The sequence below is a fragment of the Mobula birostris genome, chromosome 10, assembly GCF_030028105.1.
Source record: "Mobula birostris isolate sMobBir1 chromosome 10, sMobBir1.hap1, whole genome shotgun sequence".
NCBI classification, from domain to species: domain Eukaryota; kingdom Metazoa; phylum Chordata; class Chondrichthyes; order Myliobatiformes; family Myliobatidae; genus Mobula; species Mobula birostris.
This window is the reverse complement of record NC_092379.1, coordinates 107,849,418-107,874,178: the sequence shown is the minus strand read 5'-3', so window position 1 is coordinate 107,874,178 and position 24,761 is coordinate 107,849,418. Positions and strand designations below refer to the sequence as shown.

Genomic DNA, 24,761 nt, shown 5'->3' with positions numbered 1-24,761 from the left:
AGGTGTGCTGTTTGTGGTGAGAAGGGAACACTTCAACATATCTTGAGTGCATGCAGAGTCAATCTTTTCAGCGGCATGTACACCTGGAGACATAACAACGTTCTCAAAGTTGTAACAGAAGCAGTTGAGCAGAGAGTACTGCAGCACAACTTATCTCATGCCCCATGCTGCACAGAACATCACATATCACTTGTGAAAGAAGGCTCCAAGTCAAGGGTGTACAGCACAGGCTCACGATCAAGCATACTTTCTTCAGCCAATGATTGGTGCGTCAAGGCTGACCTGGATGGGAAAGGCAGTTTCCCGGAGCAAGTAGCTTTCACCACATTGCGTCCAGATATAATCATATGGTCTGACACCAGTAGAGAAGTGGTTATTGGAGAACTCACAGTCCCCTGGGAAGACAACATCGATGAAGCCCATGAGTGCAAGTTAACCAAGTATGCAGAATTAAGATCAGAGTGCAGAGACAGAGGGTGGAAGTTCTCATGCTATCCATTTGAAGTAGGCTGCCATGGGTTTATTGCATTCACTCTCCAGAAGTGGCTGCGTGACCTTGGCTTTACTAGAAGAGAGATCAAGTCAACCAGCAGGACTGTAACTGAAGCAGCAGAAAAAGGATCAGCATGGGTGTGGACCAAGTATGTCCAGAGGGGCAGATAGTCAGACAGTGTATACATATCTTGCAAACCCTTCAGTAGTTGCATAGACACCTGAAGAGCAGACTATCTGTTGGGTGAAAGTGACCAACAAATCTGATAGAGGCAGATGCCAAGTTTTTAAGCTCACCAGTGGGAGGTGGTGCTTTAGCACTGCTGGCCCACCACCTCAAGGGAGTCTTGATCATAAGCCGGCCGAAACTTCTGAAGGCAGGTGGCAGATCAACTGATGATCCCACTAGTGATAGCACAGGACAGTTAACATCTTAGTGCACGTGTATTTTGTAACTCTGGAACTATGCTGTTTAACCATCAGCAAATATTTCCACATCCGATGGAGGGTCAGCTGTTAGTAGTGTGGCTGGAGATGATTGAGCCTAGGCTATTGCTCTGAGGAACCTCTGCAGAGGATTGGATTTCAACAACCCGTAACTTCCTGCAGAAAGAAACTGTTGGAGAGTGCCTGTGATGCTGCTGCAGGTAAGCTTGTCGTTCAGCTGTGCATGACAATAGCTCAACTTTGACGTTAACTTTGATTTTTTTTCCCCATAAGACTTGTGCAGGACTAGAGTATTTTGTTCTGCTTGAAGAAAAGTAGCCCCAGCCTTTGAAATGCTACACCAAGGACCAGAAACATTCTGATAGACTTCTCGGTTTTAAAACCCAGGCATTCTTATGTCCTAAGCTGTGGATGTACATAGAACAGTCAATTGCGTGGGTTCATCATTAAAACCAGCCTGATCTCAACTTCCTGGTAAAGGTATGTGAATTACTGCAGGATAGTGCTGAATATGTGGTGACATTTGTGGGCGACTCCAGCACATATCCTCTGAATTGTGTGCTGGTTGTTAAACCAAATGATGCACTTCACTGTATGTTTCAATGTACATTTGATTAATAAATAAATCTAATTTAATCTTTAAAAAAAAGGTCACCCTAGATGCAGAATTTCTGAAACAAAATAGGTCAGGCGGTATCTGTGGAGAAAGAAAGAACATTCAGATCAGATTCGTATCAGATTTTTAACCAGAAAATACAGGAAGTACCTAGCATGTCAGGTAGTACCTGTGGTGAGAGTTAGCATTTCAAGTTAGCAGTTCAAGACCTGCTGAGTTCCTCCAGCATTTTGTGTTGTGTGTGCAAAATCTCTTGTGTTTCTGAACAACTCCTCCAATCTTTGTGAAATTATATGTGGAATTACTGATTATGCTTTCCACGCCCACAGCTAAGTCACTCATGTATATTAAAAGTCAGTATCAGTCTTTGTGGGACACCACGAGTCAAAGGCAGCCAAATTCAAGACAACTTTCCACTGTTGCCCCCATCTCCTTTTTCCAAGACAATTTTGGATCTTGAGAATAATTGCACTGGTAAACATTTTTGTCATGCTAACTTTGAAGTGCATTGTTATTCCATAGGCATGACCCAGCTCCTCTTCCATGTAATACATGATATGTCCTCTGAATTTGTGTTCTCATCCTTGTTGAAGTCAATTCAATGTGTTTCAAACAGTTAACAGGTTTTAATGAATGCCAATGAAATTAAGGCCAGAAAACATTTGGAGGTAGTAAGTGGAATTTACAAGTTAAATGTTACCATTTTCATTATTCTGTTCCCTTCTTTTGACCACTTATACGCTGAAATTCCTATCTTTGGTAATTTTAGTTAAAATTTATCAGGTTCATAAATCATTTCTGATCTTGCAGATTTTGTTGCTGCAATACACAGAAGATGATGGATATGTGGAACAAAACTCTCCAGGGAAACTTCTTCTGATGAATATGATGATTGTTAAAATTGAGAGTTTGACATTTTGTTTTGAACGTTGGGACGTATAAGAGGACAACAGTGCCATTTTATAATACATTCTTATATTCCCTGAGGTTCATTTTCTGCATTTTTAACTCAGCACTTCAGTGACTGTTGAACTGCTACAATTATTCTAAATTTCAATACATTTCTACTATGTTACAGAACAGTGAAAAACAAAAAAGGCTTTCATGTTATTTGGAGTTGCGCTGCTACTTTAATTTTTCCATCTATATCAATATAGACTTGTGAGGGGAAATGTTGCTGCTAAATTTGTGAACTATATAGTATCACTGATATGAAAAATACATCCTGTTGCCTCTGATAATATCTACACAGTCTGCAAGTAGAAAACTAATGCAAGGCACTAAAGAGAAATATGCCTTTGTGTTTCACTGTCAACTTCCTGACCCTTTGGCACTATGAATTAGCTCTTCACTTAGTAGCTAAGGAATATGTGAAGGAAAAGACCTTCAGTTCAATATTTGATATGTAATTAATATATTTGTTAATTATATATTTTACCAAAGTATTAAACCATTTGAAAAATCTTACCCAAAATCTTTCCTCTGCTTTCTTGCTACATTGAGAAATTAAAGGTAGACTCTCTCTCTGCCTTATACCGAAGTCAAACAATCACAATCACCTTGGAATCTAAGAAAAGCTTTTTCATTCAGACATGCCTCTAACCACGCCAGGACTTGAGAACCTGAGTTATGGGGAAAGGTTGAATAGGTTAGGACTTTATTCCTATGATTGAGGGGAGATTTGAAAGAGGTGTACAAAATTATGAGGGGTAGAGATAGGGTAAATGCAAGCAGGTTTTGTACCACACTGAGGTTAGGTGAGACTACAACTAGAGGTCATGGGTTATAAGAGAAAGACGAAATGTTTAAGGGGAACAAGAGCAGAAACTTCTTCACTCAGAGGGTGGTGAGAGTGTCGAATGAGCTGCCAGTGCAAGTGGTGGATGTGGTGTCACTTACATCGTTTAAGAGAAATTTGGATAGGACTAAGCAGATTAATGGTTTGGCACAGACTAGATGGGCCAAAGGACCTGCTTCTGTGATGTAGTGTTCCTTGACTGTCATGTTTTTATAGTCCCTGGAAATCAGATTCCAAGAGTCAATCACCTTTTATGTGAAGAGGTTCACAATGTCAGTTGGACTATTTGGAATCAGCATCCAATGCACTGCTGTGGAAATTGAACTTGAAAATTATATTCTCGATTTCTCTTTTCCGAACTATTTATATCTGATATGCTTCTTGCAATCACCTTAAAATCTCCTTTCAAAGTGGAAAGCTATGAAATATAGTAATTCATCTTAGAATAAGATAAAATGGGCCCGATTTTATTAATTCCCTCCTTTACTTAATCTCCTCTTGTGATACTTGGCTTTACTGGGGTTGAATAGCAGGCAGACGTATAGAAAGTGCCTGGTATAATTATTGCCTAGGGTGCTGGAGGAAGACTGGAAGGAGAGAAAGTGGTCAGGTGTTTACAGAGATGAGCCATATCTGAAACTGGAATATTCAACATTCATACCGTTGGAATGTAGAGTACTTGGGCTGAATATAATATGTTGCTTTAGTTTGCTTTGGGGCTCACCCTGGCTATGTAAAAGGCTGAGGATGGACAGGCTGGCATGGGAATGAGAAGGAGTACTGAAATGGCATTCAGCTGGAAGTTCTGGATGGCAATTGTCGGCTGAGTGGCAGGTGATCTCCAAATCGGTCTCATGGTCTGTGCTTGATCTTGCCAACGTAGAGGAGGCCAGATGAGGAGTACCAAGGCTGTGTGTGAATCTTTTGCCTCAGCTGCAGAGGCTGTTTAGATCCCTGGATGCAGGTGAGGGACGATGTATAGAGATACATTTTGCACTTCCTGCAGTTGCAGGGGAAAGTGCCAGGGCCCTATACACAGAATGTTGATAAAGTATGTCGCTATCAATATTACTTAACTGCCATTCTCAGCTGTACTTTCAACACTGGGTCACTGAGCCCTTCTGATCAAGATTCATCAAATAGTTTTGCATGTATTTCTACAAGTGGTAATTTATTTCAGAATCAAAATCAAGTTTAATATCACTGGCATATGTTGTGGAACTCACACAAAATGCTGGAGGAACTCAGCAGGCCAGGCAGCATCTATGGAAAAGAGTATGGCTGACGTTTTGGGCCAAGACCCAACAGCAGGTCTGGAGAAAAACAGATGCTCTAAGAGAAAATGGGATCTCCCAGTGGCCACTCACTTTAATTCCACTTCCCATTCCCATTCTGATATGTCTATTCATGGCCTCCTCTACTGTTGTGATGAGGCCACACTCAGGTGAAGGAACAACATCTTGTATTCCATCTAGGTAGCCTCCAACCTGATGGCATGAACACTGATTTCTCGGACTTCTGGTAATGTTCCCCCCCCCCCCCTTCACCACTCTCCATCCCCTTTTCCCTCTCTCACCTTATCTGCTTTCCTGCCCATTGCCTCCCTCTGGTTCTCCTCCCTCCTTTTCCTTCTTCCATGGCCTTCTGTTTTCTCCTATCAGATTCCCCCTTCTCCAGCCCTGTATCTTTTTTACCAATCAGCTTCCCAGCTCTTTACTTCATCCCTCCCCCTTCATGTTTCACCTATTGCCTGGCGTGTTTCTCTCTCTCCTCCTCCCACTTTTTAGATCTACTCATCTTTTCTTTCTCCAGTCCTGCTGAAAGGTTTCGGCCCGAAACGTCGACCGTACTCTTTCCCATAGATACTGCCTGGCCTGCTGAGTTCCTCCAGCATTTTGTGTGTGTTGCTTGGATTTCCAGCGTCTGTAGATTTTCTCATGTTTATGTTGTGGAATTTGTTGTTTTGCCACAGCAGTACACTTCAATTCAGTAAGTAGTGCAACTGGAGAGTAAAGCAAGTACTGAAGTTGTGTTCATTGTTGATTCAGAAATCTGATGGTGGAGGGGAAGTAGCTGTTTCTGAAACATCGACTGTGTGTCTTCAGGCATCCTGTACCTCCTCCTTAATGGCAGCATTGAGAAGAGGGCATTTCCTGGCGATGGATGCCACCTTTCTGAGACGTCGTCTTTTGAAGGCGGCCTGGACGCGGGAGGCCAATGCCCATGATGGAGCTGGCTGAGTTCACAACTTCCTGCAGCTTTCTGTGATCCTGTGCAGTGGCCTCTCCATACCAGACAGTGATGCAGCCAGTTAGAATGCTCTCCACGGTACATCTGTAGAAATTTGCGGTGCCTTTGATGACATGACAACATTCCTAACGAAATATAGTGGCTATCAAGCCTCCTTTATAAACGCATCAATATGTTGGACCCAGGATAGACCTTCAGAGACGTTGGCACCCAGGAATTTGAAACTGCTCACCCTTTCCACTGCTGAACCCTCGATGAGGTCTAGAGTGTGTTCCCTCAACTTCTCCTCCCCAGAGTCCACAATCAATTCCTTGCTCTTTCTGACCACGACAGAGGGCTCTGTCGCTGGCTTTGGGCAGTACAGCAATAATCTCACAACCTCAAAGGAACACGCTCAAAAACATACAGGGAATAATAGTTAAATTCATGAATACGTAAATGCTTTATTTGTTTTACGTTTGTTTACCGAGCACTCCATTGTTCTGCTGGTCTGTTCATTTGTTTGTGGTTTGGCTGTAACTGGTATGTCTCAGTAAAACCGAGTGGTGCTCCCGGGCTGGTATTGTGCATGAGAAACTGCACCTGTGTAGTGTACAGAAGGGACACGCCATGGACAATAGGGGTGAGGGGTCTAAAGGTGTAAAATGGGTCCAAGGGTATCCTCAGGGTGTGGTTGGAGATAAATCCTAATTGTGGAAGGTCCTTGTTAACAAAGTTGATGAAAGAGTTACTATTGGTTGATCTGCGTATTATTTGGTACATACACATCATAAAGAGAATTTTTTTTTGTATTTCCTCATTGTATCTATATTTCCACATTTTGGGACTGTGTGAACAATTGGGAGCACTTCATAAAACACCTGCACCTGCTAATGCTGCGGAGCCAGATTTTTTTCAAGTGACGCCGAGCCCACGTAACGTCTTTACCTCATATTTGGTGTCTGGAGTGGGATGGCCAGCTGCAAGAGAATGCAACACACATCAAAGTTGCTGGTGAACGCAGCAGGCCAGGCAGCATCTCTAGGAAGCGGTACAGTCGACGTTTCAGGCCGAGACCCTTCGTTTGCAAGAGGATGCCCTCTTTTTTGTGCAAGAGGGCTGGTCTTCCGTCTCATGGCAGTAAACTGGGGGCAAAAGAAGAAGAGGATGCACCGTCAGAGGCAATGGAGGTGTCGGAACAGGAGCAGACTGGCTCAAGGCACAGGATGCATGACCCAAGACTAGTGCCTGAAGAGATGACCCTTCCCTAAAAGTTCCAGCTAGGGACCCGGGCCTGGTAACGCTACTCAAAGGCTGTCTTTCTGTCTCAGGGAAGTGGGAGGAGACCCTGAGAGAGGAGCTCTGAGGTCTGTGGAACTACACTCAAGCCAGGCAGCTAGAACTAGATGAGGAACTGTGGGCAGCAAGGTCCTCCAGTACCTCAGAGGAGGAGAGGCCGCTGCCCACATCAGCACCCCAAAGACAACCCTTCACCTCAGCAGCCCAAGCTCACACTTCCAGTTCCGCAGGTTGAGTGAATGGAAAGAACGTGGAATGGCTGCAGAAGGAGTGGGCCTGCCAAATTGTGCCTCTGCTCATAGGAAAAGCACCGGAGGCTTACAGTGCGATAGACGAGGACCAGTCGAATAATTACAATGCCTTGAAGGGGGTAATACTGGAAAAACTTGATATCTCACCAGAGTCCTACCAGCAATGCTTCAGAACAGCCACATCTCCACCAGCAGAGACATTCACCGAGACCTACCACCCCTTAAAGGATTATACCGTTGCTGGATACGACCAGAGCAGTGCACCAAGGAGCAGGCTGCAGAGGAGATCATCTTGGAGCTGTTACTTCGTGTTCTACCCTGTGACACCTGACCCTGGGTCAGAGAACATGATGCAGAAAACGGACTGGGCTGGCAGTTACATCAATCTCCACTGAGAGGGCCCTCAACGACCTCACTCTTCAGCCCATAGAGGTCCAGACAGCAGGAGGACAGATGGAACACTGGAGGCAACCCTGTTGAGATGGGTGTAAAAACAGGGAGATTGACAACAGTTGCCAAGGGACTGGTGTGCTTTTACTGCCAGCAGCCAGGTCATAAGGTGTCAGTGTGTCCAGTAATGAAGCCCAAGTTGACAGGGTTTTGTCATGTACCAAGGGAAGGTGATAGTCCTGAGTGGGGGAATTCTGCTTGCTCTGAGGCGTCTGTAAATGGACAAGTACAGGCATTAGTAGACATAGGAAGCTCCATGTCTTTGATGGAGAAGAATCTTATACCAGACAGCAGTACTAATTACTGTGACTGCACCCATATTCAATGTGTTCATGGAGAATGTAAATTGTATCCTATGGCAGAGGTTACTGAGGTTGTAAAAGACCAAATGTACATATTGAATGTTGCGATGATTGACTGCCTGCATGGGGACATGATTTTGAGGAGGGATCTGCAGATGCTGAATAATCTTTTAAGGGTTACAAAATTCTTTGAATCATGTCCTACCATCAAATCTGGTGGTCACCCAGGGCCAAGCAAAGACTGGTTTGCAGCCATTGCCAGACCAGTGTGATAGTCTGTGAGGGCAGAACAAAGGGGCCTAGAAAATCATGTTGGCAACGGCTCTCAGAGAAGCAATTGGGTTCTCCCGTTTTTGATACTAAGGCATTGGTGTTAGACGTCAGTGAATGGAAGGTGCCTGATAATATTGCTGCTTTTCAAGCTGCCTATACATCTCTAAAACCATTATTTGACAAGGCAAATGGGGGAGAGGACAAGTATTATCATTCTGGGGAGGAATATGTTGTAGATAATAGTATTCTGTATGTGAAGGAGGGGGAATGATGGAACCAATAAGTGTTTGGCTGTCCTAACATAGTGCAGACCATTAGTTTTACACATAGCTCACACCATTCCATGAACAGGTCACCGAGCACACCAGAAAACGTGTATGCTCATCCGCGTCTGTTTCTTTTGGCTCACAAAGTACACTGATGTTTAATCATACTGTTCCACCTGGCCCATCTGTCAGAAAACCAGTGCTGTCTACAGGTCCGATAGAACTGCTCTGCCTCCAGTGCCCCATTCCAGCACATCGCGATGGATGTCGTAGGGTCTTTGGAGAAGAGCAGCACATCTTGGTCACCTGCAACTGCAACAGCCTTCCTGCTGCGAGCCATCAAACACCCAGGGTGATCAGCGGACTGGTTCAGCTGATCTCCAGTGTTGGCATCTCAGAGGAGATACTCTTGGACCAACTTCACCTCCCACCTGATGAAGCAGCTAAATTGGCAGCTGGGCATCACTACTATAAAGACCAGCCCTTATCATCTATAGACTGCTGGACTTGTTGAACACTTTAATCAAGCTCTCATGAGTATGCTGAGAAAGTCTGGAGCAGGTACTGGCAAGGACTGGGACAAATGCCTGCCATTCTTACTATTTGCCTACTGTGAGATGCCGTAAGCATCACCGTCACCTTTTAAACTTTTGTACGGGTGGCATGTTTAGGGCCCACAGGACCTGCTGAAAAAAGAGCTGGGAGGCACTTACCTCAACACCTTCAATGAAAGGGATTGTGCAGTGTGTGCTACAAGTGCAAGAGTGTCTATAGCATCCCAGGGAGAAAGCCAAAGAAAACCTCCAGAAAGCCCAACAGAACCAGAAGGGGTGGTGTGACCAGCACACTTGCCATAGAGACTACCAGCCTGGTTAGAAGGTCCTGCTGCTCTTATCGTCCGGCTCCAATAAGCTCGTGGCTAAGTGGCAGGGACCCTACACCAACCTACCACATAAACCTCATCAAAGAATGGAAAGAGAGAGGTGACCACTATGGAGATATCTTCATGCCTTCTGGGTTACATGGAGAACCTGCAGCATCACAGCGATTGATGGACCAGGTGCTGCGAAGGCTCGTGTTCAGCCTGTTTAGATGATGTTATGACCCTAACTACCTGTGATGCCACTTTCAAGGAAATTATGGACCTATATTCTGAGATCCTTTTGACCTTCTGCACTCCTCAGTGCCCTGCTGCTCACTGTGTAAGACCTACTTTGGTTGGTCCTCCCAAGTGCAACACGCCTCACACTTCATTAAATGCATTCTGCCATTTTCCAGCCCACTTTTCCAACTGGTCCAGATCCTGCTGCAGGCTTTGATAATCTTCCTCACTCTCCACTACACCCCTAAGTAACCTTGAAGTAACACACAAAAATATCCAGGAAATAACAGTTACATTTATTAATACCTAAATATTTATTTGTTTTACATTTGTTTTTCCTCAAGCACTCTGTTGGTCTGCTTGACCGTTCCTTTGCTTGTGGTTTGATGGTTCCGAGTACATCTCGGCAAAACCGTGGCAACTGCTTCTGGGCTGGTGTTATTGGTGTGCAGTGCATACCATGGACAATTGTGCTGGACTGTGGTGATGAAGGTACAGAATGGGCCTCAGTTTATCCCCTAGGAGGTGGTTGGAGATAGATTACAAGCACCTAAGTCGAGGAAGGAGTGACTATTGGTTGATCTGTGTGAATATTATTTTGAATATATTTTTCCTATGGAGTTTTTTTTGTCTTCATTGTACATATATTTTCACATTTTGGGTCTTTGCGTGAAAAATTGGGAGCACTTTGTAAAACACCCGCACTTGGTATTGTAATGGAGCCAGTTTTTTTTTACAAGTGACATAGAGCCCAAACAATGCCTCTACATCATACAGACACTGAGTACAAGGTTGTTGCTGTGACACCGCACCACACCACAAGCTGATCTATCTCACTCCTCATCGGCACGATCTGAAATTCTGCATAACGATGGTTGTGTCACTGGAAAATTTATAGATGCCATTTGAGCTGTGGGTAGCCACACAGTCTTGGGTGTAGAGAGAGCAGAACAGTAGGCTAAGCACGCATCCTTGAGGCGCACAAGTGTTGATTGTCAGTGAGGAGGAGATTTTATTTTTAACCTGTACATTCTGTGGTCTCCCAGTGAGGAAGTCAAGGATCCAGTTGCAGAGAGAGGTACAGAAGCCCAGGTTTTGGAGCTTGTTGAGTAGAAATGAAGTTATGATGGTGTTGAACGCTGAGCTGTAGTCAATAAACAGCAGTGTGACATAGGTATTACTATAGTCCAGGTTATCAAAGGCTGAGTAAAGAGCCAGTGAGGTTGCATCCACTGTGTGGAGAGAGGCAAACTGCAGCGATTCAGGACCCAGGCCGGAACTATCACTGTGTTTTGCTTTCTAACCAGGATCAACCAAATTCCATAAGATGATAATTGTTGGAAGACAAAGACCAAGATAAATATGCCCATGAACTGGAAAACAATGAGAAAGAGGTAATCACTTTTTCCTTATGTTTTAAATTCCTTTCTCCCCTGAAGATCATCCGATTACCTATTCTTCAATTATGAAACGAGAAAATCAATTTCTGTAGACGCTTCAACCATGGGAATTATGGGAACAGGAGGCAGAGAGCAGAGGTTGTGCCTAGAGAATTAGTAAGTTTTGCGTTAACGAGATATTGTTATGTAAGAATTTAAGGGCTGACTTTGGTTGAATTTTCAAGATATTATGGGAAGTCAAGGTAGATAGAAGGACATTATTTCCACCAGTGTACACGAATGTACAACAAGCCTCTTTTCAAACTCAGGCTAGGAAATGGAGAGGGTAGTAGAAATTTAGATCCATTTTATACAAATGGTAATTGATTTCAGGTTGATTATTAGTTTGGCAGACTTTTATAAGCCAAATGTAATAAGTGATATGAGGAAAAGACAGATAAGTAAAGTAAGATTGCTGATCGGTTATGATCTCAGTAAATGGTAGAACATGCTCAGGAGACTAAATAGTCTACATCTACATTTATACTGAGACAGATTTTGTCTTTGTGAAGCATAGTTTAGTTGTTGTATTTTTCTTTCTCAGTAGATGGCAAAGATATACTTTGGAATGAAAATAAACAGGATTGCTGAGAGGCTGTGGGAAAAGCTCTTTAAAAAAGCAAGCAAATGTTTCTCAAGAGATACTGAGCTCATTAGGGTGAAAAAAATGAAGCCATTTGATTTGGTCATGATTTTCAGGGCCAGTTTATTAAGTTAAAATATCAAGTCATATTGACCCATCATGTCATATTGACAAATTTGCTTTTGCCAGGGAGAGGCGTTGAGGTTAGTTTGGCCCTTGAAGATATTGATGAAAGATATTCCATTATTATTATTATACTTTCCAAAGATGGCCTACTCAGTGATGAAGAAGATGAGCATGAATCTGCATCGATTAAGGACTGTCAGTCTGCTCAGGTGCTGGGCTCCAAAACAGAAACTCTGTCTTGAAGATGTGTGAAAGTCATAACGCACAGACTAGTGTCATTTGCTTTTCCATAAAGTGTCTTTTCCATAGCATGTCTTTTCTTCCTGAATGGCAACAATATCAATATCAATGTTTTATTTGTGGAAACCTTATAGAAGAAGGAAGATGCTCTGAGCCACGAGGCCATCCTACCACGGTGACAGAGTTTGTGAGTGGGTATGTTTCGGAAGTTCTTGGATGTTAGGATGTCCTGGGAGATGGAATTTCAGTGTTACAGTGTTGAAGTGCTTCTGAGCATACTCCTTCAATTCAAGCCAAAGCAATGTCATCCCTGATAAAATTGCAAAAATTATTTCAATCTTGACTTTTTAATGACGATTAAATTGAGGGCTTTTAATGCTCATCAATGGTGAATTTGTTTAATATCTTGGCTTCCAGCTTTGGAATGGAAATTCTGAAACAGCATGCAGTGTGAGTTAGATACAGAGCCAAGTTCAATCCAGTGTCCAGTCAAACACTCAAAGCTGAGCTATGAGTTAGACACAGACTTTCATTTATTCTCCTTCATTTTATCAGCCAATCCAAGTCAGTTACCACTGGGTTACATCGAGCATAATCCGGTTCCTGCTCATGAACAGTATTGCAGGTGTTGGATTTGTCGTCGCATGAACAGACTTCTGATACACAAAAAGGAAGTTGTCCACCTTGTGCTGCAGAGAAATGTTCTTCTTGTCCATCACTTTAACGGACTTCTTGAAGGTTTGGGTAAACCTTTCAGCTAACCCATTCATTGCTGGGTGGCGAGGAGCTGACTTAAGATGCCTGATTCCATTTTTCTCCATGAACGGTCGGAATTCCTCTGACGTGTATTGTGGTCCATTGTCACTCACCGTTTGTTCTGGTAAGCCATTTCTGGTGAAGGTAGTCCTCAGAGCAGAGGCAGTCTTTGCTGAGGTGGTTGACATCATTGGTATAACCTCCAGCCACTTCGAATGAGCATCCATAGCAATCAGAGGTGTGGAATCCATGAATGGCCCAACAAAATCAGTATGTACTCTTTGCCATGGTGATGATGGCCACTCCCATGGGTGAAATGGTGCCTGTGCATTTTGAACATTTTGGCATCCCAAACAGCTTTTGGGCAAGTCTTCAATAAAACACTCCCGACAGTTGGTTGGTGCAGGTTTTCAGAGCCCTACCGCATACACCATTAGGGCCTGGTGCCTTGTGAGGGTTCTCTCTTGAGTTGTTTTGACATTGCCTCCCAATACAGACATCACAGGGTTACCAGATGCTGCAGGGTTCACTCAGGTGTTATTTTATCCTCCCTTTCAAAGTGTGCGGAAAAAGCATTCAGCTCATCTGGGAGTGAAGCATCACACCCATTCATAATTCCAGGTTTCATTTTGCAGGAAGTACTGGCCTGCAAACCCTGCCAGACCTGACGTGTTTCTGATTCTGTCCCTAACTTCAATTAGAATTGCTTTTTTGCTCTTAAGAGGGGTGGGGAGGTGGGAGAGACACATGTAAGGGAACTTTAACCATGCCAAGGGCCCTGTGTATGCAATGCTCCTGATAAATATCACAGATGGGTGGAAGAGGGATGATCTTCTCAGCAGTCTGCGCAATCCTTTACGGGGTCTTGCAGTCCAATGCCTTGCTTTTCCTGCACCAGATGGTTAGCTATGCTTGGTATGGAAAATGCACTGTGGCGGACAGGTAGGCTCCACAACGGGTAGTCAAAACTGCCCATTGCCTCACTGGCATCAGCCTTCCCGCCATTAGGGATGCCAGAAAAGGTCTTGTAACATCATAAAGCATCCCATACATGCTGACCATGGACTGTTTGTCTCAGTCCCATCAAAGAGGAGGCTATGTAGCACCCATGCCAGGACCAGCAAGCTCAAAAAAACAGTTACTTTCCGCAAATAGTAAAACTAATCAAAATCTCCACCCACCAACTCCACCACTACTTTATTATTTCCTGTCAGTCACCTTATGTATCACCCAGGGTCACTTGATGGACGTAAAATCAATCTGTGAATCTGAGCTATCTTATGTATTTATATTTATTGTGTTTTGATATTATTATTGTTTTTATCTTGCTTGTTTTGTTTTGTGCTGCATCGGATCCAGGGTAACAATTATTTTGTTTTCTTCTTACTCGTGTACAGGAAATGACGCTAAACAATCTTGAATCTTGAGAATCGGGGTAGGGCTGTAGGTACCTTGGTCTCCAGAGGAAGTGGAGAAGCTGCTGGGCTTTGTTAACTAAAAGAGGTAGTGCTGAGGGACCAGGTGAGAGTGTCCATTCTGTGGACTTCCAGAAAGTTGGTGCTCCTAACTCTCTTCACGGAGGAGCTGTGTATGTGCATTGAGGAGTAGCCGGCCTGCACCTTCCTAAAGCCCACACTCGTCTCTTTAGCCTTGTCCACGCTGAGACTCAAGTTGTTACGCTTGCACCATTCTACAAGCTCCTCTACCTCCTCTCTGTACTCCGTTTTATCATCGTTCATGACGCCAAGCACAGTCATACTTCAACAGCGTGAACAGCAATGGGCTGAACACAAAATCTGAGGCGGTGCAGGTGTACAGAGCCAGAGCTTTTGCTGCCAGCATAGACCGACTGTGTCAAGAAGTCCAAGATCCAGTTTGCAGGGAGAGGTGTTGAGACCCAACGAGGACAGTTTACCCACTAGCTTCTGAGGGATGATCATATTAAATGTCGAGCTGAAGTTGATAAATAGCATCTGGTGTATGTGGCACCGTTTTCCAGGTAGGACAGGGTGGAATGGAGGCCAGAAGCAAAACTGGAAAGGGTCCAATGTAGCAGGAAGATAGGATTTAATGTGATCCATAACCAGTCGCTCAAAGCACTTCATTATTGTTAAGGTCAGTGGCACTGGACTGTAGTCGTTAAGGCAGGTTACTGTCGCCCTCTTGGAACCAGGATGATGGTAGCTACCCAGATGCCTGCAGGGACAGTGGACTTCTCCAGAGAGATGTTAAAGATTGTGGAGAACCCTCAAAGATGTCCTCTCAATCTCCCTCATCCTCAGCCAGGCCAATCTCTCTTCATAACTAAAATTCTTGTTGTATTAACCTATCTGATTTGCAATTTTTGTAATGCCATTACAACCTTCCTATATTGCAGTGATCAGCAATGCCCAAAGTATCCTTGTTGTAGTCCATCTAATGTTTCATGCAGTTCCAGCATAACCTCTCTTAATCGACACAGCTGCCAGATTGAGAGTTTACCTTCTAATTACAGGAAGAGGGAAATAGGTTTTGAGCAACTTGTCTTTACTACTTTAGGTTTCAGAATCAGGTTTATTATCACCGGCCTGTGATGTGAAATTTGTTAACTTAGCAGCAGCAGTTCAATGCAATACATAATATAGAAAAAAAATAAACAACAAATAAATCTATTACAGTGTATGTATATTGAATAGATAAAAACATGCAAAAAACAGAAATACTTTATATTAAAAAAAAGTGAGGTAGTATCCAAGGGTTCAATGTCCATTTAGGAAATCAGATGGCAGAGCGGAAGAAGCTTTTCCTGAATTGCTGAGTGTGTGTCTTCAGGCTCCTGTATCTCCTACCTGATAGTAACAGTGAGAAAAGGGCATGCCCTGGGTGCTGGACGTCCTTAACAATGGACACTGCCTTTCTGAGACACTGCTCCCTGAAGGCGCCCTGAGCACTCTGTAGGCCAGTACCCAAGATGGAGCCGACTAGATTTACAACCCTCTGCAGCTTCTTTCAGTCCTGTGCAGTAGCCCTCCCCCACCCCCACCCCCAAACCAGACAGTAATGCAGCCTGTCAGAATGCTCCCCACGGTACATCTATAGAAGTTTTTCAGTGTATTTGTTGACATGCCAAATCTCTTCAAACTCCTAAAGAAGTATAGTCACTGTCTTGCCTTCTTTGTAACTACATCGATATGTTGGGACCAGGTTAGATCCTCAGAGATCTTGACACCCAGGAACTTGAAGCTGCTCACTCTCTCCACTTCTGACCCCTCTATGAGGATTGGTATGTGTTCCTTCGTCTTACCCTTCCTAAAATCCACAATCAGCTCTTTTGTCTTACTGATGTTGAGTGTCAGGTTGTTGCCGCAGTTGGTATATCTCGCTCCTGTACGCCCTCTCGTCACCACCTGAGATTCTACCGACAATGGTTGTATTGTCAGCAAATTTATAGATGGTATTTGAGCTATGCCTAGTCACACATTCATGGGTATATAGAGAGTAGAGCAGTGGGCCAAGCACACACCCCTGAGGTGCGCCAGTTTAGATTGTCAGCGAGGAGGAGATGTTATCACAATCCGCACAGACTGTGGTCCTCCGGTTAGGAAGTCGGGGATCCAGTTGCAGAGGCCCAGGTTCTACAACTTCTTGATCAGGATTGCTTTCTGCATTTGCTCTTCAGGTTTTGATGCATTTATGATTTTTCCACTGGAGGATCCAGAGCTCAGGTCATCTTTGGGAACTTGTTTATCTGGATAATCAGCTACTGGAATATGAGTGCCATCCTGAAGGATGGAAGAACAGATCTAGAAGGAATGATCAAATGGCAGATATTCCAGAAAACACAATGCAACAATCTCGTAGCCATGCAGTGTAGAGCCCAATCTGAACTCACCGCACCAAGAACTAAATTGGCACTTTCACAAACATTAACAACTTCTTTTTGCATAGAATCCCTTAAATAAGGACATTTTATCAGGTCAGTGCTGCCTTTCTGTAGATCTACAGAACTACTTATGTCACTATTATTGCCTTGATGTATTTCACTTTTGGCAGAACATTTGGAATAATCTTTTCCAAAGATAGACTGGCATTAACATAGAAACATAGAAAACCTACAGCACAATACAGGCCTTTTAGCCCTCAGTGCTGTGCTGAACATGTACTTACTTAGAAATTACCTAGGGTTACCCATAGTCCTCTGTTTTTCTAAGCTCCATGTACCTGTCCAGGAGTCTTTTAAAAGACTCTATCGATTCCGCCTCCACCACCATTGCCAGCAGCCCATCCCACACACTCACCACTCTGTATAAAAAGCTTACCTCTGACATCTCCTCTGTACCTACTTCCAAACACCTTAAAACTGTGCCCTCTCATGTTTGCCATTTCAGCCCTGGGAAAAAGCCTCTGACTATCCACACGATCAATGCCTCTCATCATCTTATACAGGTTTCCCCCGCCATCCGAAGGTAGAGCGTTCCTATGAAACGGTTCGTAAGCCGAAATGTCGTAAAGCGAAGAAGCAATTACCATTTATTTATATGGGAAAATTTTGTGAGTGTTCGCAGACCCAAAAATAACCTACCAAATCATGCCAAATAACACATAAAACCTAAAATAACAGTAACATATAGTAAAAGCAGGAATGATATGATAAATACACAGCCTATATAAAGTAGAAATACTTTTCCACAATCATTACTGCACTGTTCTCCATAGTGAAAATCTCACACAAGTGCTGTTGGCAAAAACATGGTGCAAGCGCTCTCCAGTAACCTTTAAACTATGAAGCTGCCAAATCATACCAAATAACGCACAATACACAGCCTATATAAAGTAGAAATAGTGTATGTACAGTGTAGTATCACTTACCGGAATCGGGAAGACAGCGCCGAGCACACTGATGATGGTGGGTTAGACTGAGTCGTTGGAGGCTGGGGTGGTGCAGTGGCCCCCACCCTCCAGGCTGCTGACCGATACATTGCTGCAAGGCACGCTGGGGTCCAGCGGTAGCCGAGAGGCATCCAGCACATCTTTAAGAAAAAAGCCGAAATAAACATGCTAATTAATTAGGAGCTGCCCGGCACTTAATTGTCGGCCCAGATCAGTGCTGATTGCCGATTGCATCGCCTTTGATCTGGGCCGACATTTACGTGTGGGGTGGCACCTAATTAATTAGCATGTTTATTTCGGCTTTTTTCTTAAAGATGTGCTGTTTGCCTCCCGGCTGCTGCTGCATTCTCCGCGAACAGCACAGTATCTGTCTGCGGCCTGGGTGTTGGGGTGGTGGGACACTGAGGTGTCATCTCGTCGTCTGTTTCCATTAGAGCAGGCAGCTCATCTTCTCCTATGACTGCCCGCCTCGATGTCGAAGGTCGAGGTTCGTTGTCTGCTGTGGCTGATGTGGAAGGCTTGCTTGACTGCTGAGCCTTGCACATTTTTCTATCATACAGTTCTTTGTAAGGACTCAAACCATCTTGCAAATATCCCCTAAACCTACGTGCCCTTTCAAAATTAAAGTCGTACTTTATCATGGCAGCAAAAATCTCACGTAGTTGCTTCACTTTCACTACTGCATTCGGTTTCGATTGTTATCTTTTCCTCTTCCAATTGCATCAGCTCTTCATCTATCAGTTCTTGGTCATGGGATGCCAAAACCTCTTCAACATCATGTTCGTCAGCTTCCACAAGCCAAACTCACTTAGTCCTTACTTCGTTCACCAGGATCGAAACGCTTAATTATGTCTAGTTTTACGCTAAGTGTAACACCCTTACGAGCTCTTTTAGGCTTTTCCAACACCATAGAACTCATCTTGCAAACGGCTGCTCACAGGCACGTGTTAAAGCAAAGCAGTTCCAAATCCGGGGAGAGAGGCTGCTCGGGGCGCACGCTGCCTTTTATTGCGCACTGATGTTTTTCGCGCGCTGAATTTTTTATCGCGTGCTGCTTTTTTTCGTAACAGTGAAAACACCTCCTGAAAGCGAAAACAGGGTACTAATGTAGGTCTTTTGTAACAATGAGGTTTCATAAAGCGAACGTTCGAAAAGCGGGGGACACCTGTACACCTCCGTCAGGTCACCTCTCATCCTCCGCCGGTCCAAGGAGAAAAGGCCGAGTTCACTCAACTTATTCTCATAAAGCACACTCCCCAATGCAGGCCACATCCTTGTAAATTTCCTCTGCACCCTTTCTATGGTTTCCACATCCTTCTTGTAGTGAGGTGACCAGAACTGAGCACAGTACTCCAAGTGGGGTCTGACCAGGCTCCTATATAGCTGCAACATTACCTCTCGGCTCCTAAATTCAGTTCCACGATTGATGAAGGCCAATACACTGTACGCCTTCTTAACCACAGAGTCAACCTGCACAGCTGCTTTGAGTGTCCTATGGACTCGGACCCTAAGATCCCTCTGATCCTCCACACTGCCAAGAGTCTTACCATTAATACTATATTCTGCCATCATATTTGACTTACCAAAATGAACCACCTCATACTTATTTGGGTTGAACTCCATCTGCCACTTCTCAGCCAAGTTTTGCATCCTATTGATGTCCTACTGTAACCTCTGACAGCCCTCCACAATATCCACAACACCCCAACCTTTGTGTTGTCAGCGAATTTACTAACCCATCCCTCCACTTTTTCATTGAGGTCATTTATAAAGATCACGAAGAGTAGGGGTCCCAGAACAGATCCCTGAGGCACACCACTGGTCACCGACCTCCATGCAGAATATGACCCATCTACAATCACTCTTTGCCTTCTGTGAGCAAGCCGGTTCTGGATCCACAAAGCAATGTCCCCTTGGATCCCATGCCTCCTTACTTTCTCAATATGCCTTGCATGGGATACCTTATCAAATGCCTTGCTAAAATCCGTATACACTACATCTACTGCTCATCTTCATCAATGTGTTTAGTCACATCCTGAAAACTTTCAATCAGGCTCATAAGGCATGACCTGCCTTTGGCAAAGCCATGCTGACTATTCCTTATTATATTATGCCTCTCCAAATGTTCATAAATCCTGCCCTGTTAATACATTAAGTCAATTTGTGTCTACCAATCTTAAGGACAGGTCTTTGCATTTTACATCTGTGTAGATTAGATGAAAGTGCAGTTTGATGGGAATAGGCAATTTAAATAGTTTCAGGATGGACTAGATGGGCCAAAGGGCCTGTTTCTGTGCTGTATTTTTCTATGACTCTATTTCCTGGCATTTCCAAAGTACAACCTATTCATTGAGAGTTTGAAGGGGAGACATCTTAACAGAAAGCAAATGAGCAGTCAAGTGGCATAGGCTCGTCACTTATTACAGGAACATTGCTCACAAGGAATTGGCTTAGTGTATTAACAGGGCAGGTTTTGCTTTTATTGCTTAACTGACCAACTATCTCTTGCATGATAAAGCTGGTTAATACATTTGTCAAGTGACCAGTTTCTAACAGCGTAACTAACACACACAAAATGCCGGAGAAACTCAGCAGGCCAGGCAGCATCTGTGGAAAAGAGTACATAGCCAATGTGTCGGGCCGAGACCCTTGCTTGTCATTTGACTAATGGGATAAGTGGTAAGTTGGCTGTAGGTGTTAACTTGGTTTCAGGAACGCTGCTAGTGGAGTCAATGTCAGGCAAGCAATTCTGCACCGTAACCACATCTAAACTCTTGCTTCCTGCCAGTTTGCCACCAGTACACAGGAGGCAAAGCATTGCATTGAGTAAATTTTCTTCTGCTTGTGCAGCCTTTTTGAATTTTGGGTCCATCTTCCTATCTAGCTTTCGGAGGGAATCCTGATTGAAGGAGCCAGTGCTGAACCTCCCGTTTTTAACAGTTGAAACATTTAATCTTGACAATTGTTTCTAAAAAGTCTTCAAGTTATTGGTATCAATGGTGCTTTTCCACAATCTATTTGGAGGCTTCTCCAGCCAGTACGAAGTACATTTTTTTCTGTTCCCTATGGAAGACTGAATTGTGCTCCCTTCTCACAATTTTCTTTAGCGGCATTCTTCAAAGTTCTAGAAACATCCTTAGTTGAAGCATCACACATAAAATGCTGGTGAACACAGCAGGCCAGGCAGCATCTCTAGGAAGAGGTACAGTCAATGTTTCAGGCCGAGACCCTTCATCAGGACTAACTGAAAGAAGAGCTAGTAAGAGATTTGAAAGTGGGAGGGGAAGGGGGATGATAGGAGAAGACAGGAGGGGGAGGGATGGAGCCAAGAGCTGGACAGGTGATTGGCAAAAGGGATATGAGAGGATCATGGGACAGGAGGCCCAGGGAAAAAGAAAGGGGGAGGGGGGGAAACCCAGAGGATGGGCAAGGGGTATAGTGAGAGGGACAGAGGGAGAAAAAAGAGAGAGAAAAAAGAGGGGGAAAATAATAAATAATAAATAACGGATGGGGTACAAAGGGGAGGAGGGGCATTAACGGAAGTTAGAGAACTCAATGTTCAAGCCATCAGGTTGGAGGCTACCCAGACGGAGTATAAGGTGTTGTTCCTCCAACCTGAGTGTGGCTTCTTCTTGACAGTACAGGAGGCCGTGGATAGACATATCAGAATGGGAATGGGGCGAGGAATTAAAATGTGTGGCCTTTGGGAGATCCTGCTTTCTCTGGCGGACAGAGCGTAGGTGTTCAGCGAAACGGTCTCCCAGCCTGCGTCAGGTCTCGCCAATATATAGAAGGCCGCACCAGGAGCGCCGGACGCAGTATATCACCCCAGCCGACTCACAGGTGAAGTGTCACCTCACCTGGAAGGACTGTCTGGGGCCCTGAATGGTGGTGAGGGAGGAAGTGTAAGGGCATGTGTAGCGCTTGTTCCGATTACAAGGATAAGTGCCAGGAGGGAGATCAGTGGAAAGGGATGGGGGGGGGGAAACGAATGGACAAGGGAGTCACGTAGGGAGCGATCCCTGTGGAAAGCAGGGGGTTGGGGAGGGAAAGATGTGTTTAGTAGTGGGATCCTGTTGGAGGTGGTGGAAGTTACGGAGAATAATATGTTGGACCTGGAGGCTGGTGGGGTGGTAGGTGAGGACAAGGGGAACCCTATTCCTAGTGGGGTGGCGAGAGGATGGGGTGAGAGCAGATGTGCGTGAGATGGGAGAGATGAGTTTGCGAGCAGAGTTGATGGTGGAGGAAGGGAAGCCCGTTTCTTTAAAAAACGGAAGACATCTCCTTCGTCCTGGAATGAAAAACCTCATCCTGAGCACAGATGCGGTGGAGACGGAAGAATTGCGAGAAGGGGATGGCATTTTTGCAAGAGACAGGGTGGGAAGAGGAATAGTCCAGGTAGTTGTGAGAGTCCATAGGCTTATAGTAGACATCAGTGGATAAGCTGTCTCCAGAGATAGAGACAGAAAGTTCAAAAAAGGGGAGGGAGGTGTCGGAAATGGACTAGGTAAACTTGAGGGCAGGGTGAAAGTTGAGGGAAAAGTTAATGAAGTCAATGAGCTCAGCATGCATGCAGGAAACAGCGCCACTGCAGTCATTGATGTAGCGAAGGAAAAGTGGGGGACAGATACCAGTATGGGCTTGGAACATGGATTGTTCCACAAAGCCAACAAAAGGGCAGGCATAGCTGGGACCCATATGGGTGCCCGCGGCTACAACTTTAGTTTGGAGGAAGTGGGAGAAGCCAAAGGAGAAATTATTAGATTATGAGAACACTAGTCCTCTTTTATTGTCATTTAGAAATGCATACATGCATTAAGAAATGATACAATGTTTCTCTGGCGTGATATCACAGAAAACAAGATAGACCAAAGACCAACACTGACAAAACCACATAATTATAACATATAGTTACAGCAGTGCAAGCAGTACCATAATTTGATGAAGAACAGTCCATGGGCCCAGTAAAAAAAATAGTCTCAAAGTCCTTAAGTCGATCAACTCCCAAGTCCCCGATAGTGGCAGCAAAAGGGAGAAACTCCCTGCCATAAACCTCCAGGCACCGTCAACTTGCCGATACCTTGGAAGCAGCAGACCACAGCCAACTCTGGGTCCATCCGTCTGAAAACTCCGAGCTTCAGAGCAGCCTCTCCGATACAGCCTCCTGAGAGCCATCCTCTGCCAAGCGCCTTTGACCTCTCCTCGGCCGCTGAAACAAGCAAAGCCGAGGATTTCGAGGCCTTCAGCTCCAGAGATTCTGGTTACCACACAGTAGCAGTGGCAGCGAAGCAGGCATTTCAGAAGTTTTCCAGATGTTCCGCTGTGCTCTCACGTCTGTCTCCATCAAATCAGAATTGTGCACGGTCCCCTACTTGACAAGTAACAGATATTCATCACCGGAGAAGCCGCACGCGCTGCTGTCGCACCGCCATCTTCTCCACGAATTAAGAGTAAGGACTAATTCTGCTAGACGGAGGAGAGCGGTGGTAGAGGGGAACTGGTTAGGTCTGGAATCCAAAAAGAAGTGGAGAGCTTTGAGACCTTCCTGATGGGGGATGGAGGTATATAGGAACTGGACATCCATGGTGAAAATAAAGCGGTGGGGGCCAGGGAACTTAAAATCATCAAAAAAATTCAGAGTCTGAGAAGTGTCACGAACATAGGTGGGAAGGGATTGAACAAGGGGTGATAAAACAGTGTCGAGGTATGCAGAAATGAGTTCGGTGGGGCAGGAGCAAGCTGAGACAATGGGTCTACCTGGACAGGCAGGTTTGTGGATCTTGGGTAGGAGGTAGAAACGGAAAGTGTGGGGTGTGGGAACTATAAGGTTGGTAGCAGTGGATGGGAGATCCCCTGAGTGGATAAAGTTGGTGATGGTGTGGGAGACAATGGCCTGGTGCTCCTTGGTAGGGTCATGATCGAGGGGTAAATAAGAAGAGGTACCTGCGAGTTGTCGCTGTGCCTCAGTAAGGTAGAGGTCAGTACGCCAGACTACAACAGCACCCCCCTTATCGGCGGGTTTAATAATAAGGTTAGGATTAGTGCGGAGGGAGTGGAGAGCAAAGCGTTCAGAAGGAGTAAGGTTGGAATGGGAACAAGGTGCAGTGAAGTCGAGATGGTTGATGTCCCGTTGGCAGTTAGCAATAAAGAGATCCAGAGCAGGCAGAAGACCAGAGCGGGGTGTCCATGAAGAGGAGGAGGGTTGAAGACCGGTGAAGGGGTGATTGGTGGGGGTGGGAGAGTTCTTGCCGAAGAAGTAGGCTCAAAGATGGAGTCGACGGAAGAAGAGTTCAGCGTCATGGTGAACGCAGAACTCGCTGAGGTGTGGGCGAAGGGGGGGGCAGAGTGCTCTGCCTCAGAGAGTTGAAGGTCGGAGGGGATGGTAAAGACTCGGCATGGATGAGAGCTGGGATGGGGTGGGGAGAAGGGGAGGCTGGTAGTATCAGTGGAGAGGGGAGGGTTGGGGTGAGAGGAAGATGGAGCCTCTGAGGGTCCAGAAGTTGACGGTGGGATCTGAGGGAGACGGGGTTGCAGAGTGGTGGTGGGGGAAGGGGAGACGGGAGTCACAATAGCAGCATGTGAAGACCCGGCCTGGAGTTCAAGGCTGGAGTCGCAGTTGGAGGTTGCGCAATCACTTTGAAGGTATTCATGGTCGTTGGAGTCCGCATTGATGGTGCTGGAGTCCGGGTTTTGAATATGCCCTGGGTTGCCGGACCTGCCGAGATCAATGGTTGGGGCCGCAATCTGAATTTCATGCCTGCTAGCGATGGAGCCAGCAGGCTCTGGGGTCTGCAGATGTAAGGTCTTGTGATCCTTGCCTAACATGACAGAGTCAAAGAAACGGCAATTGCATGCATGGATCTGATTGAGGATGAAATAATGGGCAGGTCCATTACAAATGGTGAAGAAAGTGTACTCCAGTTGGCTTCAGGATTCGTTTCTGAGCCTCTCAACTTGGACCTTCTGAGGATCCCAGGTACTCACATTTTATTGACTCTGCCTCCCATCGCTTCTCCTGTCAAGCTCTGAAGGCGACCCTCTCCGCCATGAGGAGGTACTTGACGTCCTTATCCCAGACCCTTCCACACCTCTGGGTTTCTCCCTAGGCTTCCCGTGCGATGATCCTCTCCCTTCTTCAGCCTTGTACCCCTTTTGCCGATCAACTTTCCAGCTCTTAGCTCCATCTCTCCCCCTCTTGTCTTCTCCTGTCATTTCAGATCTCC

General features: G+C 45.1%; 1 protein-coding gene across 1 annotated transcript in view; it reads right to left on the bottom strand.

Annotated features, from left to right (window-relative positions):
• LOC140204230 (cationic amino acid transporter 3-like) overlaps positions 1 to 4,300 on the bottom strand; it is a 158,463-nt gene extending 154,163 nt beyond the window's left edge. Inside the window, exon 1 of the mRNA XM_072270768.1 lies at positions 4,297 to 4,300. The gene's annotated coding sequence lies outside the window, so the exon portion shown is untranslated. The remainder of the gene's footprint in view (positions 1 to 4,296) is intronic.
• Between the last annotated feature and the right edge of the window lie 20,461 nt (positions 4,301 to 24,761).